The sequence below is a fragment of the Lepisosteus oculatus genome, chromosome 4 (assembly GCF_040954835.1).
Source record: "Lepisosteus oculatus isolate fLepOcu1 chromosome 4, fLepOcu1.hap2, whole genome shotgun sequence".
NCBI classification, from domain to species: Eukaryota; Metazoa; Chordata; class Actinopteri; order Semionotiformes; family Lepisosteidae; genus Lepisosteus; species Lepisosteus oculatus.
In genome coordinates this window covers 31354684-31369775 of record NC_090699.1, presented here as the reverse complement: position 1 = coordinate 31369775, position 15092 = coordinate 31354684, and the positions used below count along the sequence as shown (strand labels likewise).

At 39.7% G+C, this 15092-nt stretch overlaps 1 protein-coding gene across 8 annotated transcripts in view; it reads left to right on the top strand.

Annotated features, from left to right (window-relative positions):
- The first annotated feature begins 6676 nt into the window (after positions 1–6676).
- Positions 6677–15092, top strand: part of marchf8 (membrane-associated ring finger (C3HC4) 8) — a 94982-nt gene continuing 86566 nt past the window's right edge. For 3 of the 8 annotated variants that reach the window (XM_015346870.2, XM_015346871.2, XM_015346869.2), the window contains exon 1: positions 6678–7048. The gene's annotated coding sequence lies outside the window, so the exon portion shown is untranslated. Of the gene's footprint in view, positions 7049–15092 lie in introns of all 8 variants that reach the window. The other 5 variants (XM_015346868.2, XM_015346865.2, XM_015346866.2 and 2 more) reach the window with 4 other exon arrangements.

The following is a 15092-nucleotide window of genomic DNA, read 5'->3' as shown; positions in this document are numbered from 1 at the left end:
CTCCAGCAGAATGGTTTTCATCACCATATTTATGATCTTTACACACCGCATTTCAGAGTCTGTGAATTTTACTGACACTGGGTTTTTCTGACTTCTTCCTGGTCATGTTCAAACCACTACACAGTTTTGCAGAGCTGATCAAATCACGTAGTTAGTATCATGTAGCATGGGAGACAGAAATGTAATTATAACCCTGCAAACAGTTTTACAGGATCTTATCACACAGGCTTTTCTATCCTAGGCACCACTGAGTCATAAGACAGACGGCACTTCCACAGATTCAACCTGTCATGGGAGTGGAGACAGGGCATTGCTGTATTACAAAGAAAAAAAACAATTCCACAAAACTGAAATATTCCATAGTGGTTTAAACTGCATATATTTGTTTTAAAAATAAAAATGTCCTTACTAAATTTGCTTAAATTGATTCCCTGTAGGAAATCTATTGTCAATCTGTTCATGAAACAAAATGTACTGCAGCTTAGCTTTTGGCTATTGGAGACCAAAGTGAGGAGCCTAGCCTTGGCATTGATTTTTGTGGGAGGGAAATGCGTTTTAGAAGTACGAAAGGCTTGTAATACATTACAATAAGCCCTGAGCCTATAGTCCTGTCCAGCAGTATGGGCTTGACTTGTAAAACACTGTGGGAAATAAGGAAACAGCTGCTGGGTGTGTTCCTTTAACTAATCATGTAAAAACGGATGTCAAACATCTGGGTGTCTTGAGCAACCTAATTGATGTTCATGAATTTTTTAAAATAGTAGATACAGTAGAACTCTTAAAGTTCTGTTAGACATAAAATACTAAGAAAAAATAGAATTTTCTAAAGCTGCTGAACTGGGCTACAGATTTGTTTTGTTTCGGCTAAGAGTTGGGACTAAATCATTGTGATATTGACAGGCTCTTGTCATGCTGTTTTTTTCCAAGTTGTCATCATTGTACATGAGAATTTTTTTAACTGACTGCATTAATTAAAAAGAATCTTGTCACGATAACATGCGCCCTTACAATAGAAATGAAATGTCAATGTACTTGGTTTCATCTTGACATACAGTATACAAATGTGTTCCATTTAAGAACTGAATGCTTGATTTTTTAAATGAGTAACAGTTAAGATGGCCACATTGGAGAAGACGGTTTGCTTAGTGTTATTACAGTAAAGCCCATACTTTGGCATGCTCTCCTCTTTCTTATCTGTTCACTGTTATTCTTATAGGGAGGGTATTTCCATTACCATGCACATGAACTCAGAAGGGCAAGTCAGTGAAATTCCAGGAGGCAGGTTAAAGAGGTTCAGAAGATAAGCACAACCAGTAAAGTAGCTAACAGCCACACAATAATTTCATATCCATACTGTATACAGTATATTTATATATACTGATGGAAAAAAGAAACGCAACATTTTCTGGAATGAGAATACTATAGTTCTAGCTTATGTACTTTCACACAAAGTTGTCGATTTGTTTTAAGCCCTCTGACCAGCAATACAGCTTGTGCAGTGAGGCATTACAACTTGCCAATCACACAAAAGCTCGTTAGGTGCACTTTTACCCACCGAGGTTCAGGTGGAGCAATGCCTGATCAGGTCAGTCAGTTTTCTGTGCATTCCTGATTGCCACAAACGTCACCAGAAGCAAGGGAGAGGACCATTGGCATGCTGCAGGAAGGCATGTCATGTGCCAGCATTGCCAGACACTATGGAGTAGGCTGCTCCACTGTGTCCCGACTGCAGAGAAGGTTTCAGCAGACCGGCAAGATAGATGACCGTCCAAGATCCATTCGCTCTCCGGTGACCACACCAGAGCAGGACCGACACATCAGACTGGTCCATCTGAGAGATCGTTTCAGGTCTGCCACCCGTACTGCTGCTGAAACATCCGGAAAAGGGCTAGAGTGTGGAGGAGGAAGTGTTGTGTTTCTTTTTTCCATTTGTATATTTTGGCTTATAAATTTGTTGCACTGACCTTGAGTATAACCGTGACAATTGAGCATTGTAGAAATAAGCAATTAAAATAAAAAGTTGCTGATTAACTTTTAAAGGAAAAATTCGGTGATAAAACGTCACAAGAGGTTTATTAAGAAAGTCAAACACTTCCTGGGGGGCACAAGTAAAAGTGTACTGGGGTAGAAATAAAGTCAGAAAATGTTGCAGCTCTTCAGAGCTTGTATTTAACACATTTGACTTAAGTGGTGCTGTATGTTGGAAACGTCCTCTCTCTTTTCCTGAGTGTGCATTTCTCTTATAGCAGTAAAACGATGAGGCTGCAGCTGTGATGATTTTGTTTCACTGACTAGATCCCTGATATGTTTCAGCTGTTCACAGTCCCTTTTCTCTCATTGTTCTGGACTACAGCCTACAGTCTGATGGGCATTAAGGATTTCCTGATTCTGTCTGGCTTTTTTATTTCCCTTACATCTTCTTTGGAGTTTTAACATTTATGTACACTGGTGTTGTATGGAACAACTAGCCTATGACCAGAATCTGTCAGAAACAACTAGTATCAACATAGCCTTGTATCCAATTGGATACAAAAAGAATCAGTTTAGTACATTTGGCACATTTGCTATTCTGTTGATTTGAGCCTAATATAAGAACATGTTGAACAGAACGTTGTTTTACTGTATGTATATTTTAATAAAAGTCCTATATTGATTTTATCAGGGAGTAAGCCCTGTGTTGTATCTCCATGTAGTCAGTGAACCAACATTTTTTTTAATTAGGTTTGGGGAACTTTGAAATCATTATTTCAAGCTGAAGAACTATTATAACTTAAAACTAGTGATGGTTTCTTCTGTGCAACTCAAATTAAATTGCATTGTGGTGGGTGCTGTGTGCCTAAGGTTAGCAGGAAACAAATTATGCTGCAGTCTAATTCAATTCTACAGTACTAAGATGTTTTCAAAACCCAAACTTTTGTATTTTGTAAAAGGATGGTATAACTTTAGAGAGACCTTTCGGTATCTGTGGTTATATGTGGTGAGGTAGGAGGCCTTTTCTTTTTGCTGTGTTGGATGTTTTGTTTGCTTCAGGAGCCAGACATGTAGAGATGTCTTCTGTAACCCACTGAGTGGAACACAAGTTCCATGCTGTGTTTTATAGATCCCTTTAAATTTAATATTTACACAGAGAATGTCAATGTGTATTTGGAGTGAATTCACTGCAGTCCTAACTGCACTGTGGAGAGGCAGTAAACTTTAACATTGAACATACCAATGGGCTGGCAAATATAATGCTCATAAAACGTTTTTGTAGTGATGTGGTTATCACTCTCACCTCACATGTGAAAGGTATTTGATTCAAAACTGGTCTGAAATGTATTTCTTTTGTAAATGCTTTTAAAAACAAGAGGCAGAAGAGGTATGAAACAAGCTACCCCTGTCAATACGAAACGCCTTGAAGCCAATACCATTGATTCTTTCTAGAAAAGACTGGATGAGATTGTTGAATTAATTAGCTTTGAATGATCAAAATTACTCAATAGATAGAATGGTCATCTGTAATCTGTGATGTCGTTTGTAATCTTTCTTGTGTATGTAAAATGGAATGCGATCAAATCCAGCATGGAACATGTAGGACCTTCCTCTAGGCCGAGGGGGGGAATTTGGCCCAGACACCGGGATCTTCAATGACCGCTGAGAGTAAGGACCTCTGTTTTACGTCTCGTCCAAAGGACGGGCCTTATAAATGTCTTGATATCTATTGAAGGACTGCTCCAGGTGACATCAGTACAGTACAGTGGTCATGTGATGAGAGGGGGGAGTGTCCCCACGTTTCTTAAAGATGAGCAATGTGCAGTTTCATTTTTACTTCCTGCATTGTCAGAGTCTTTCCCTTATCAGTGAACACCAGCAGTAATAAAAGAGATTGGAGTAAAAAAGTATATGTAGACTGTAGGAGGAGGTTACCAAAGGACACATCAGATTACTAAACTGTATGAACTACTTTTCAATGGCCGCAAAATCAAGATGCACAATCTCCTTTCAATTATGGCAATACCGGGATTTGAGTTTAGATTATCAATCAACTTCAAAAGAACGCTCAATCTTTTTGCAGAATTCTGACGTAAAATTACAAATTAAGGAGTTTATGTAAAACACTCCCTAGCCTGATCCACTGTAACACAGAGCCCAGTATGTTCACTCTGGGACTTAAGTGCTCTGATCCCCTACGGCTCAAAACACAGGAATTTACTTTTTCGGTGGCCTTAGTATTAACACTCAAATTCCACCTGTTAAGAGGTTCAGCTCTTAACATATGTCCCAGATTCACATCTGTTTTCTTCCTCCAAAGCTAATGCAATGATCATTTTATCCTTTGCTATCCTTCAAGAGGTTCCAACCATTGGAATCTGTTCAACTCAGAATCAAGGCTGAGATCACACAAACAGAGGACTGTGATTGTTCAGCTTTAAGTGCACAGTACCTTATTATATGACCTTATAATAGGCCAATATATATGGCCTTTTAAAGATGTTTTCAAAATAGTTGTGTATCACAATAAAACTGTTTGAAAAAGTAAATTAAACATGATAAATTAACCATATACATTTCCTTTTTAAGGAACCTGTGAAATAATTGCAAATAAAATAAAAACTTGTTTTGTCTATTTTCTAACTGCTTTAACCAATACAGGGTCACAGGGGAGTTGGAGCCTATCCCAGCAATCAGTGGAGTGCAAGGCTGGATACACCCTCAACAGGACACCAGTCCATCTCAGAGCACACACAGGCACAAACAGGGACAGGAACACACTCGCACAAGGGCCAGTTTTCCCAAAAGCCAATTAACCTGCCAGGATCTGTTTGCACTAGTGGACAAAACTCACACGATCCAGGGGAGAACATACCAGCTCCACACAGATAGCACCCCAGGTCTTTAATTGAACCCAGGGCTTCAGCACTGTGAGGTAGCAATGCTAACTACTGTGCCACTGTGCTGTCTCTAAGAACTTACGAATACATTGTATTGTGCCAGACTTTCTTGAATTATTTTATTAATGAGTGATTAAATATTTTAAGATTTGATTCTTGAATTAATAATCCTGTAGATTCCACAGCACCCAGCTCTCTAGTGACTCCATTTGTAGGTGTCTCTAGACAGATGTAGTTTAAAGTTTTTGAAAGCCTGCATGATGCCAACTTAGTGTGCTCTAAAATTAGTGGAACACAGGTCTGTCTGACACCAGCTGTAAACTGCAGAAAATTATAGTCTGTAAGTTGTAGAACTTGCCAGCACCTGACTCTTGTCTCACAGCTTTAAAGAGATGATACTAATGTCAGCACAAAATAGGTTGACTGATAGAGAAGCAAAGCCAGAAAAACCTTCCAATGTAAAAGCTGATGTTGGCTGCCTGCAGAAAGATGACTGGAGAAACAGCTAGTGAAAACACTTCTGAAACTTTGTACAACCTTCATGATGAGACTGTGATTTAAATAGAAGAACAACTAGGGGTGTAACTCCGGTGTCCTGGCCACAAATTTCCAATTGGCCCTTACCAATCATGGCCTCCTAATAATCCCCCTCTATGAATTGGCTACATTACTCTGCTCTCTTCCCCACTGATAGCTGATGTGTGGCGAGCATTCTGGTGCACTATGGCTGCCGTCGCATCATCCAGGTGGGGCTGCACAATGGTGGTGGTGGAGGGGAGTCCCCATTACCTGTAAAGCGCTTTGAGTGGAGTGTCCAGAAAAGCGCTATATAAGTGTAAGCAATTATTATTATTATTATTATTATTATTATTATTATTATTATTATTATTAACTTTCTTTCTGGTGCTTAAGATCAACTGCAGAACCTGAATTCATCAATCATTATTGGCAAGCCAATCTCGTAAGGGTCAAGGCAATCCAAAGCCTATGCTGGAGGCACAGAGCACAAAGTGGGACTTCATCCTGAACAGGGGCACAAGTCCATCACTGGTTTAGCACTTGTGCACAAGCACCAGGACACAGAAACAATCGGTTCACCTGGTATAACCTGGTATAACCTACAGAAAACCCTAAAGGATAAAGTCCTAAAGACTTGATGTAATTAAGGTTGTGGAGGAGACGGAGCCTATGCTGGCAAGCAAAGGGCACAGGCAGGGTAAACCCTCGACGAGATGCCACTCAATCGCAGGGCACACACAGAGACAGACACACATTCACACCAGGGGCAATTTTGCAAGCTGGACATTGTTTGCCAATTGAAAGATGTTGTTTAACACCAGGCAGAGTAATTAGAATTATTTTATTTAGTTGCTCTTATTTTGTACTTAACCCCAATTATTTACTTGTTTTTGCCCTCTGTACGTGCATATAGTACATCTTCAATTTCGCACTTTGCAAGACATCAGTGATGCTGATCAGCTGTTCTGACCATGTGACCACTGGAAGCTTTGATCAAAAAGAGAATACACCAATGATGTAATCCCTATTAGCCTGCGAGTTAATTTGTTTTAAATTAGAGGTAATATGTAAGACCCATCCTACGTATTCAGTTGATGTGGGGTCATTTGGCCACCCTGTTCTAAAACTGAAATGCTCTTTATATCAATAAAATGAGAGAGAAAAAAAGCATGTGGAATATGTGTTGTTGTACACTACAAACACTAATTAACTAATCGTCTCCCGATGTCTCCGCCTTCCTTGGACCCTGCTATCCCGAGCAGCTAGTTTCCCCGCAGTGCTACAGTTTTCCTCAGCATCTGTCTCCTTAAATCGCTGCCAGAGATTTTTAACCCACCGAGCCCGTCTCCCAACGCGCATGACTTCTTTCCTTTCTGCTAACACGGAAGTTGGTGACGCACAATTTCATGGGGACTAGGAAATAAACAAAAACATCGCCATCGCGTCTGTGACAAAAAATAAAAATAAAATAAGGGGTGAGTGTGCAAATTTCGGGTTGATATAAAACATTTTATGGGGATGAATTGCATGCATGTCTACAGTCGCTGAGAGAAAATAGAATTCGCAATCCAGACGAAACCTGTTCCACCGACGAGCAGCGAAAAGATTTGCTCTTCCTTTGCTCCCCGGACGGCAGCTTTTGTAACGCGATAAAAGGGGTTAGTAGTCCTTATTTTTAAGATTTCAGCGACGTCGGTGTGAAGATGCGTAAAAGAAAGGGGGTGACAGTCTTCTTAAATGCGACGAACGAGATCTTTTAATAAGAGCTGTCACAAGCTGCGGGCAGAGCTACCCTTGAATCAGGCTGAATGGGAAGACGGAGAAAAGCAGTGTTTAAGAGACTATAGTCTGAGTACCAGCTCATGGCAGTCGGTGCGGTGCTCCGTTTTTGAGAGAATGTATCAAATCGCTGTCTTATCATGAGTGCCGCCACTATATTCTCAAAGTATTGGGAATGTAGGAATGTTTTATGTCTGTGTAGTATCACATCATGAAGTCTTGGTTTATTGCATGAGAAATCACTGTCTCGCGTAATACTGGATACCGGTTTTTCTTGCTAATCCTTAACAGCCACTCCGTCCGGTATCACTGTAGTTGTATGTCTCCGATAAAGCACTGTGTGGAAGTTTTTTGTTAACTGCACAGAGTGATTGAGGTAGCTATTTGTATTGTTACCCCCTTTTTTATATTTGATTCGTCCAGTATTTAGTTATTGACGCCACGAAGCAGCGTGGTGATTTGCAGTAGCTCGATAATGTTTTTCGTGTCTCAAGCACACACCCATACACAGTGAAATAAATTGTTCAAAGGCTTTTTTAAAAGGCTATGTGGATATGCCTGTATATGTTCGAAACAGGGAGTGTATACTGTAAGAAAGGAACATAATTTTATTTAAAAAGTTATTGGAATATGCAGCTGTATGGAAGTACAATACCCATGTAATGTTTTAACCTACGTTACAAAGAAATGTCGGTTTTATTGAAAATGTGTTCACTATTTACTTAACCTTCACGAACGGTTTATATACGTTATGTAATCTGAAAAATACCACTATCTACATTTGTGCTGACCTACAGTACAAACTGACATACAGTGCCTCCCAAATTTATTCAAACCCCGATTAAATGAGAACAATAAACAAAAAATAATGAAAATATACAGATAGGCTAATGTTTCTAAAATGTTAGCTATTAATGTTAATAGCATTGCTCACAGCAAAGTTAAATTTGTCATAATTGAAGTCCAGAAAAATGATATAATTATTTACACTGTATGTATGTTTGTAAATTGTCCTCGGGCAACAGACACCTCCTGTAGTGGGCTGTGTGATTCTGGAGTCTCAGAGGTTAATTCATGGCATCCTTCAGACCCTTTGGTTCCCATTAGTGAACTGCCATCCTGAATCTCAGGTTCAAATGGTCTTGAAGAACATTTATTTTGTGTGCGGTTTATCATTCTTTTGTTGCTTTGGACGTGTGCTTTGTACCAATGTCTTGCTAGAATGTCCATTTTTGGCCAAGCTGGAGCTTCTTGAAAGGAAGAACCAGGTGTCTGCCCAGCATGTCCCACTGTGTGTTGGAGTTCATGATTCTTCCTTTCTTGACACGAGTTCCAGGACCTGTAGATGTAAAACATAATAGTCTCCACCCCCCCAATATTGCACAGTGGGCAACATCCAAAAAGCCTGGTTTTCACTTCATCTGAGCATTGTACAACTATCGTTGAGCATTGTTTGGCAAGAGTAATTCACCAGTAGCCTTCATTTTATTATTAATGGACTCTACAGTAGAAACTGGTATATAATAAACTATAATAATAAACTTTTTTATATAGTGCCTTTAAAGGTGGCTTTTCAAAGCGCTTTACAGGATGACAATAACAATAAATAAGAAGAGTATAACAATAAATAAGGAGAATACACAAGATAAGACACAATTACAATATATAGAGGAGACCGTGGATGGTTGTACTAAGAAGAGCAGAGGGGTGAAGAATGGAACCAGTTAAGTAAAGGCTTTTCTGAAGAAGAGGGTTTTGAGTCTGGATTTGAAGGAGTTTAGAGAAGGTGGCTCTCTGATATCCTTGGGCAAAGAGTTCCAGAGCTTGGAGGCATAACAGATGAAGGCCCTGTATATGAATATTATTTTATAGCCAAGCCCCAACCTGCAGAGATCAATGACCATTTGCCTGCAATATACTGTCTGAAGAGCTTTCTGATCTTAACCATGATGATGGTACTGAATGTCTTCAGTGTGCTGCCTCTTTTCATATCCCAGGGAACCTTCAGGTCCTCTGTATTGTTCTGAAGGCTTCCATTGCCTTCCAAAGAGCAGAATGTCATTGTGTTTTGTTTTTCTTTAACGTTATTGAAAGGCATACCTTAAGGTTTGAGTCTTAATGTGTCTCGTATTGTTTTCTGGAATTTAGATCTTTTCTTGCTCTGTGCAATGCTGCTATGATTACAGTATGTTATTAGAAAGATTTAAGTGAGATGCATTATCCCATCCTAAACGCAATCTGCTAAATGCTATTTTTGTTCTTATATCATTGGTGGTATGAATAAATCTAAAGGGCAGTGTATAATATAACATCAGTTTCCATAACCACAATAACAACCTAATTAGATTCACAAAAGAGAAACCCTATGAATGTGATACGCTGCAAAAAAGGTTAAAGTTGTTTAGGGGTGGCAGAAATATTTCAGAAGTAGTGCAATATCAATGGAACAGCAATAGTTACAACAAACCCTCTTCTAACCTCAGAGTCCAATTATCATACCAGAAATAACCAAAAAACACAGATTGTTTGAAAACTCCAGAACCAAGGCAGCCGCGTTTAGAAGAGGGCAGTAGAAACACGGCTTCAGACGTGGCTTCGGTGCAAACTTCTCCTGAAAAGAAGTGGCAAACCGGAGTATGTGTACAGTAAACTGCCAAAATGTGAAGACAAGCCGGAGTTTTTAATAGTGTCTTGTAGTCTGGTATGGTAAGAATGGGGACCATTTGCAAAGACGAGAGTTTATATGGAGATGAAAAGGACAGATCTGCAGTGAAAGGGTCTCTGTACTGCCCCTGCCGCATCTTGGCAGTCGGGGTGTGGCATGGGGCTGCTTTAGGTCTTAAGGGATGGAGTACCTTGTGGAGGTTGAGAAGAATTTAAATGCAGCAAGCCCACTCATAGACATAGACTTCATCAGAGGAGTACAGCGACTACCCACTTCATCAGATCAGCGATCCTGAGGACACAACCAAGGCAGCATCCAAAGCTCATTCTGCGTAAACCTGGAGTAGGGGAGTAGGGTGTGCTGCCTGTTCCCTTAGGACTTGATCTGCTGCCCTCACCCCTTAAAGTCCTGCTGATGCCCCCGCAGGCTCAGTAGCAGATGGGGATCTGCCTTGGTAACCCGAGTGTCCGGACCAGTGATACATGTGTGGCTCAGCACGCATTGTAGGGTGAAGGACACCCTCCAGGGTCTCTCAGGGCGCCAAAGCCGCACTGCACACAAGCAGGCAAACGGATTCTCTAAGCTGACTCCTTTCAAACGCCAGGGGTTTGGTGCTTTAGCTGTTTCCCACCAAATGAGCGCATGTTTCACGTGGGTACTTTTTGTTTAAAGATGACAATTTAACACACTGTGGCTTAGATCTTTTTTGTGTCTTACAGCTTCTTTGTAAAAGTGTTATTTTCATGTTTATGCTGCATTCCAGGTTTGGTATAGTTTGTTCAGGGTAATAAGTACTTTCATCTCTAAAAAGAGATCAGCTGAGCTGTCTGAGTGAAGTACCTTGCTCAAGGGTACAAGAACAGAGGGCTCGATATCCCAGGTGGGGCGCCAACTCCAACGCTCATTGACTGTAGTAGGAAAGCTGCTTTCTTTTGTGTTTTTTTTAGTACAAATGACATTACACAACCATTCTTTTACAATACAAATTTGCAAATATACATCAAACGGGAGAATTTAGTCTATTCTTATCAGTTTCCATAGTATTTCATCATTATTTTACTCACTTCTAACCAGACTATATTCAAAATAGAGAAAAGATGGGTATGTTTTCATGATTAGGGAGAGGGAGAAAGGTACAGTTTGGAAATGTATTCTAGTTTCAGTTATTGTGTATCTCAATATATTGAGGATGGATTTTTTTTTTTAAGAGAATTTTTTTAGAGAATCCCCTCCTGGGAGCACATTCTTAGGTTATACAATCTCCAGAGGATTTGGATTGCTGGAACCTTTACACTAGCATTGGTGATTTAGCTCGGTAATGTTTTATTAAAACAGCACTCTGACTTACTGTCCAGTATCTTGAATGTATGGGTGAAGGGAAAACAACTGTTTAACCTGGCTGCTAAAGAAGATGAGTAGGGGATGCCTCGACAGAAGTCTTTCAAAGCTTAATAACCTGAAAGCCTCCAGAGATTAGGGCGGATCTGTTTTAGCAGTTATTTGAGGACAGCAGGCTTTCTCCTGAACTCACAAGATATTTGCAAAGGTGAGGTGTGAAAGTGAATTGAAGAGCACAGTTAGGGAGCGAATCAGCCTTACTTTCTGCTTTGTGCTGTTCAGTGCAAGCTTGTCAGTGACTGTGAGAGTTCTTTGTAAAATCAGCAGAGAAGCCGGAAAACTCTTAAACATCAAAGTGAAAAATGCAAGCTAAGATGGCAGGGGTGGCAACACATCTCATTTTGATTGTGTCACAGGTAGTGTTCTCTAGCTAGCAGCTTCCATATGTCTCTGTATCTCCTAAGAAATGGATGTTGAAATGTGTGCACAAATCTTTTTTTTGTGTGTGTGGTGGTGATGGGAAGAGCCTTATGTGTGTTCAGCCCAGTGTGGTAACTAAAAATAGCACAGTTAGAGCCCAAGAAGATTACTCTGTATACTAAAACTCCTGATATCCAAACCAACAAAAATGTAACAATAAATTACTGTTTTTTTTCCTTTCCATTTTTGGTGCTTTAAGTAAATTACTGTCTAACTATAATGTGTAATAGCAGAAATATATCAGCATTAGTGTAACAAATTGTCACTTCTGAGTTTTACAATTTCCTTAGATTTCTGATAAATCTGATATCTGAATCTGATAAATTCAAGAGGCTTGTTTTGTGCCTTAATACTTTCATATACTGAAGATGAACAACTACTTCCTTCGAATAATTGTATTCTGCTGCATTATTCACCTTCCAGATATAGAGTAATATTGAATTGCAGTATGTTTTGTGTTAATACAGTTTTTTTGGAGTCCCTTCATAAACAGGCTTTAGTTAAGTTGTTTGTTTAAAACTGATTTTTAGCTTAAACCTCTGATTAAAATCCAAATTAGCCAAGTGCAAAGTCAATTCAGTTTAGCACGCTAATTGACAAAAATTGCTTTTCAGGCACTTCAGAATTTGAAGGAATGCGTTTCTGAACTGTGGCAAATTGACTTTTAATCTTTCATCAGAGATGCATTTTAAATCAGGTAATTGACATGGGAACCCATTGATCCAATCATGCAGCACTTTGAAACATAGTTTACTTTAATGCTGTATATTGTATACTTTATAAATGTTTCTTTTGAAAATTAAAATAGGCTTGCATTTGCAGTGAAAACAAATTAAATTAAGCAAGATTGCACACTATAAAAGTATTGGTTTGTCAAGCAAAAGCTATGTAAAAACAGAGAAAAACTGCCCTGCTATCCTCTGTATCAGGGGCTGGACAGTATTGCTAGTGTATCGGACATTTCTGAAGGTATGTACAGTAGAGTGAATCATAAGAATTAACAGATGGGGGGGAGTAATGGCAGTTATCATTTATATTTTGCTTTCCTTTTTGTCTTTCAGTTCAGGTAGGTCTAAGCTAAAATGCTAACAGTATTGGCTTGGCTGCTAGCACTGAATTACCTGAATTACAGCACAGCAGTGCCTCTATGAGGTTCTAGGGTTTACAGGGATGTGTATTTCTTGAATTAAGTAATTATGACTCGATGATCCCTCAGTTTGAAACCAACAGCTGTAGAAAGCTTTTCTACAGCGGCTTCTGCACAGGGGGAGGAACAGGACCAGTAGGGGGTCACCTGCCAGACCCCTTTCATCGGTTGACACCCTGTCAGTCTGTCAGTTCCACCATGCCTTACGGGAGGGGTAGTACCAGATGGACAAGCGGCTCACGAGTGTTGCTGTTATAAGCTGCCCCATGCACAGTAAGCTGTAGAAATCCCTCTGTTGCCAAAGGTCAGAAGGACCCCGGCTTGGCAAATGAACGCCCCACCATATCCTGGTGGTATTCTGGCACTTGTGAGGCTTGGGACTGGGGGAATCGCAGTCACAGTCAGCTGGAGCACAGCCCAGGCTCAGACTCAAGGTGCCTGGCCCACAGTGCTCAACCTGCACTTTAAGATGTCACTCAGGAGGAAAGATGTACTGCAAACACAACTTCAAAAGTAAGTAATTAGCCTAAAGATTTTTATAGATTTGTTTTTTTTAGTTCCAGGGCTATGGCCCCAGGGAGCAGAATGCATTTTCTTACTTTCTAACAATCCATACATTTCCAAGACGGGTCTAATTGAGGATGTTACCAGCAGAGGAAAGGAAGGAACCGGATTCAGGTTATGCAAATAGAAATAGGCAATCGTCTTTGAACATGAACCTCTTCATGGGAAAGTATACAATGTGTTCAATAGAAGTATGTATTTAAATGTAAGTAAAGCATTTCTTTCTTTGTATACCAGATATTAAACTGTAGTTTCTGTCGCTGTAATTTGTAATATCTGTGAAATAAATTACAGGTAATAAATTAGGTACAGTGTTCTACAACATAGATGAAACGTAACTGGCCCATATTGGGAAAATTCTCTGTGTGACAGTCCTGATTATGGTAGTTTGTGCACATTTATTATTAACATTTTACCCTTCACAATCAGTGATTAGGTCAGAAATTATACTAGCGATTTCATATAGTTTAATACTCTACATCAGGCATCGGTCTGGGGGACCACTGTGACTTGTTTTTGATCTATCTGATTCTTAACCACCAGAGGCTAATTGATTGCAATTTTCTATCCTTGGCATGTATTAAAATTTGTGTTCAGCTCTTAAAAAGGTTGAGTGGGATTTGTAATAGGTATCAACCCTGTACCAATTTTCTGAGTTCCATATCTGCCCTCATTCAGATGTGCTGTTTGAAATGTAAGCAGCTGGACGTCCGCAGAAGGAAAAATCGCTTAATGTGGGAGTATCTGATACGTATCTATTCATCATCTTTTGGCATAATGAGTTGGCATATTGAAGGACAGGGTTGCACAATCTTGGTCCTGCGTGATCCTGTGTCTGCTGTTTTTCATTTATGCCTAAATGGCTCTTATTTGTTAAACAATTGATGACGAACAGATCCAGTTAGGTACGCACTTCTGCAGTTTGTTGCATTAAGCCAACCTTTCAGGTATTTTCAACATAGTACAAACCTTGTCGATTATTTGTATACAGTTGAACACACTTTATGCTTTTTAGAAACAGTAATGCAACCAGAAGTATTAAACTAAGAATTGCATCTGAAGTTGTAAAAGTGAGTTACTGTGAAACAAAATGGAAAAGCTTTTGGAAAACCTTTCATACGAAAAGCCCATTTTGAATTTAAAGATTTACCGAAGGTGCCTAGGGTTTTAGATTGTACTGTAGACCCATAATGCCTAGAAATCAGGTTCAGGTTTTGTTCTGTGACCAAGATTAGCATACTCAAAACTGTCCTATTGTTTCAGAAGTATGTGAGGGATCCACTTCATCCACCCGTGAACTGTATCATTTACACGCTGCCATTCTGTAAGGTCCTGGAGTTGAACCAGGAGCTTACAGTAACACCCCTACTCTAATGAGCAGGTCCATGGGTTAACCAAGTAGTCAGGACATCAACACAGTCAGTGGACAGTGTGTCTCTGGTTGCCATGCTGGGACATTGGATTTTAAGAATTGCTTGTTCAGAGGTAAGGGTTCCACCTACTTTCCTACCAGCAGCAGCCTGGTTTTTACATAGAGGCATCTTATCACAGTAGTACCTAGGCCCAACAGTTCTGAAGAGGTCAAGTAAAAAGTTTTTATGGTTCAATCAAAAAATCAAATGAATCTGTCCATGATTTACAAAACTGTGGCCTGGCATGTTTTCTTTGTGACTTTACTTCTACCATGTTCAGCATTATACAAGAAAAGATCACAAAGGATTCTTTTGCT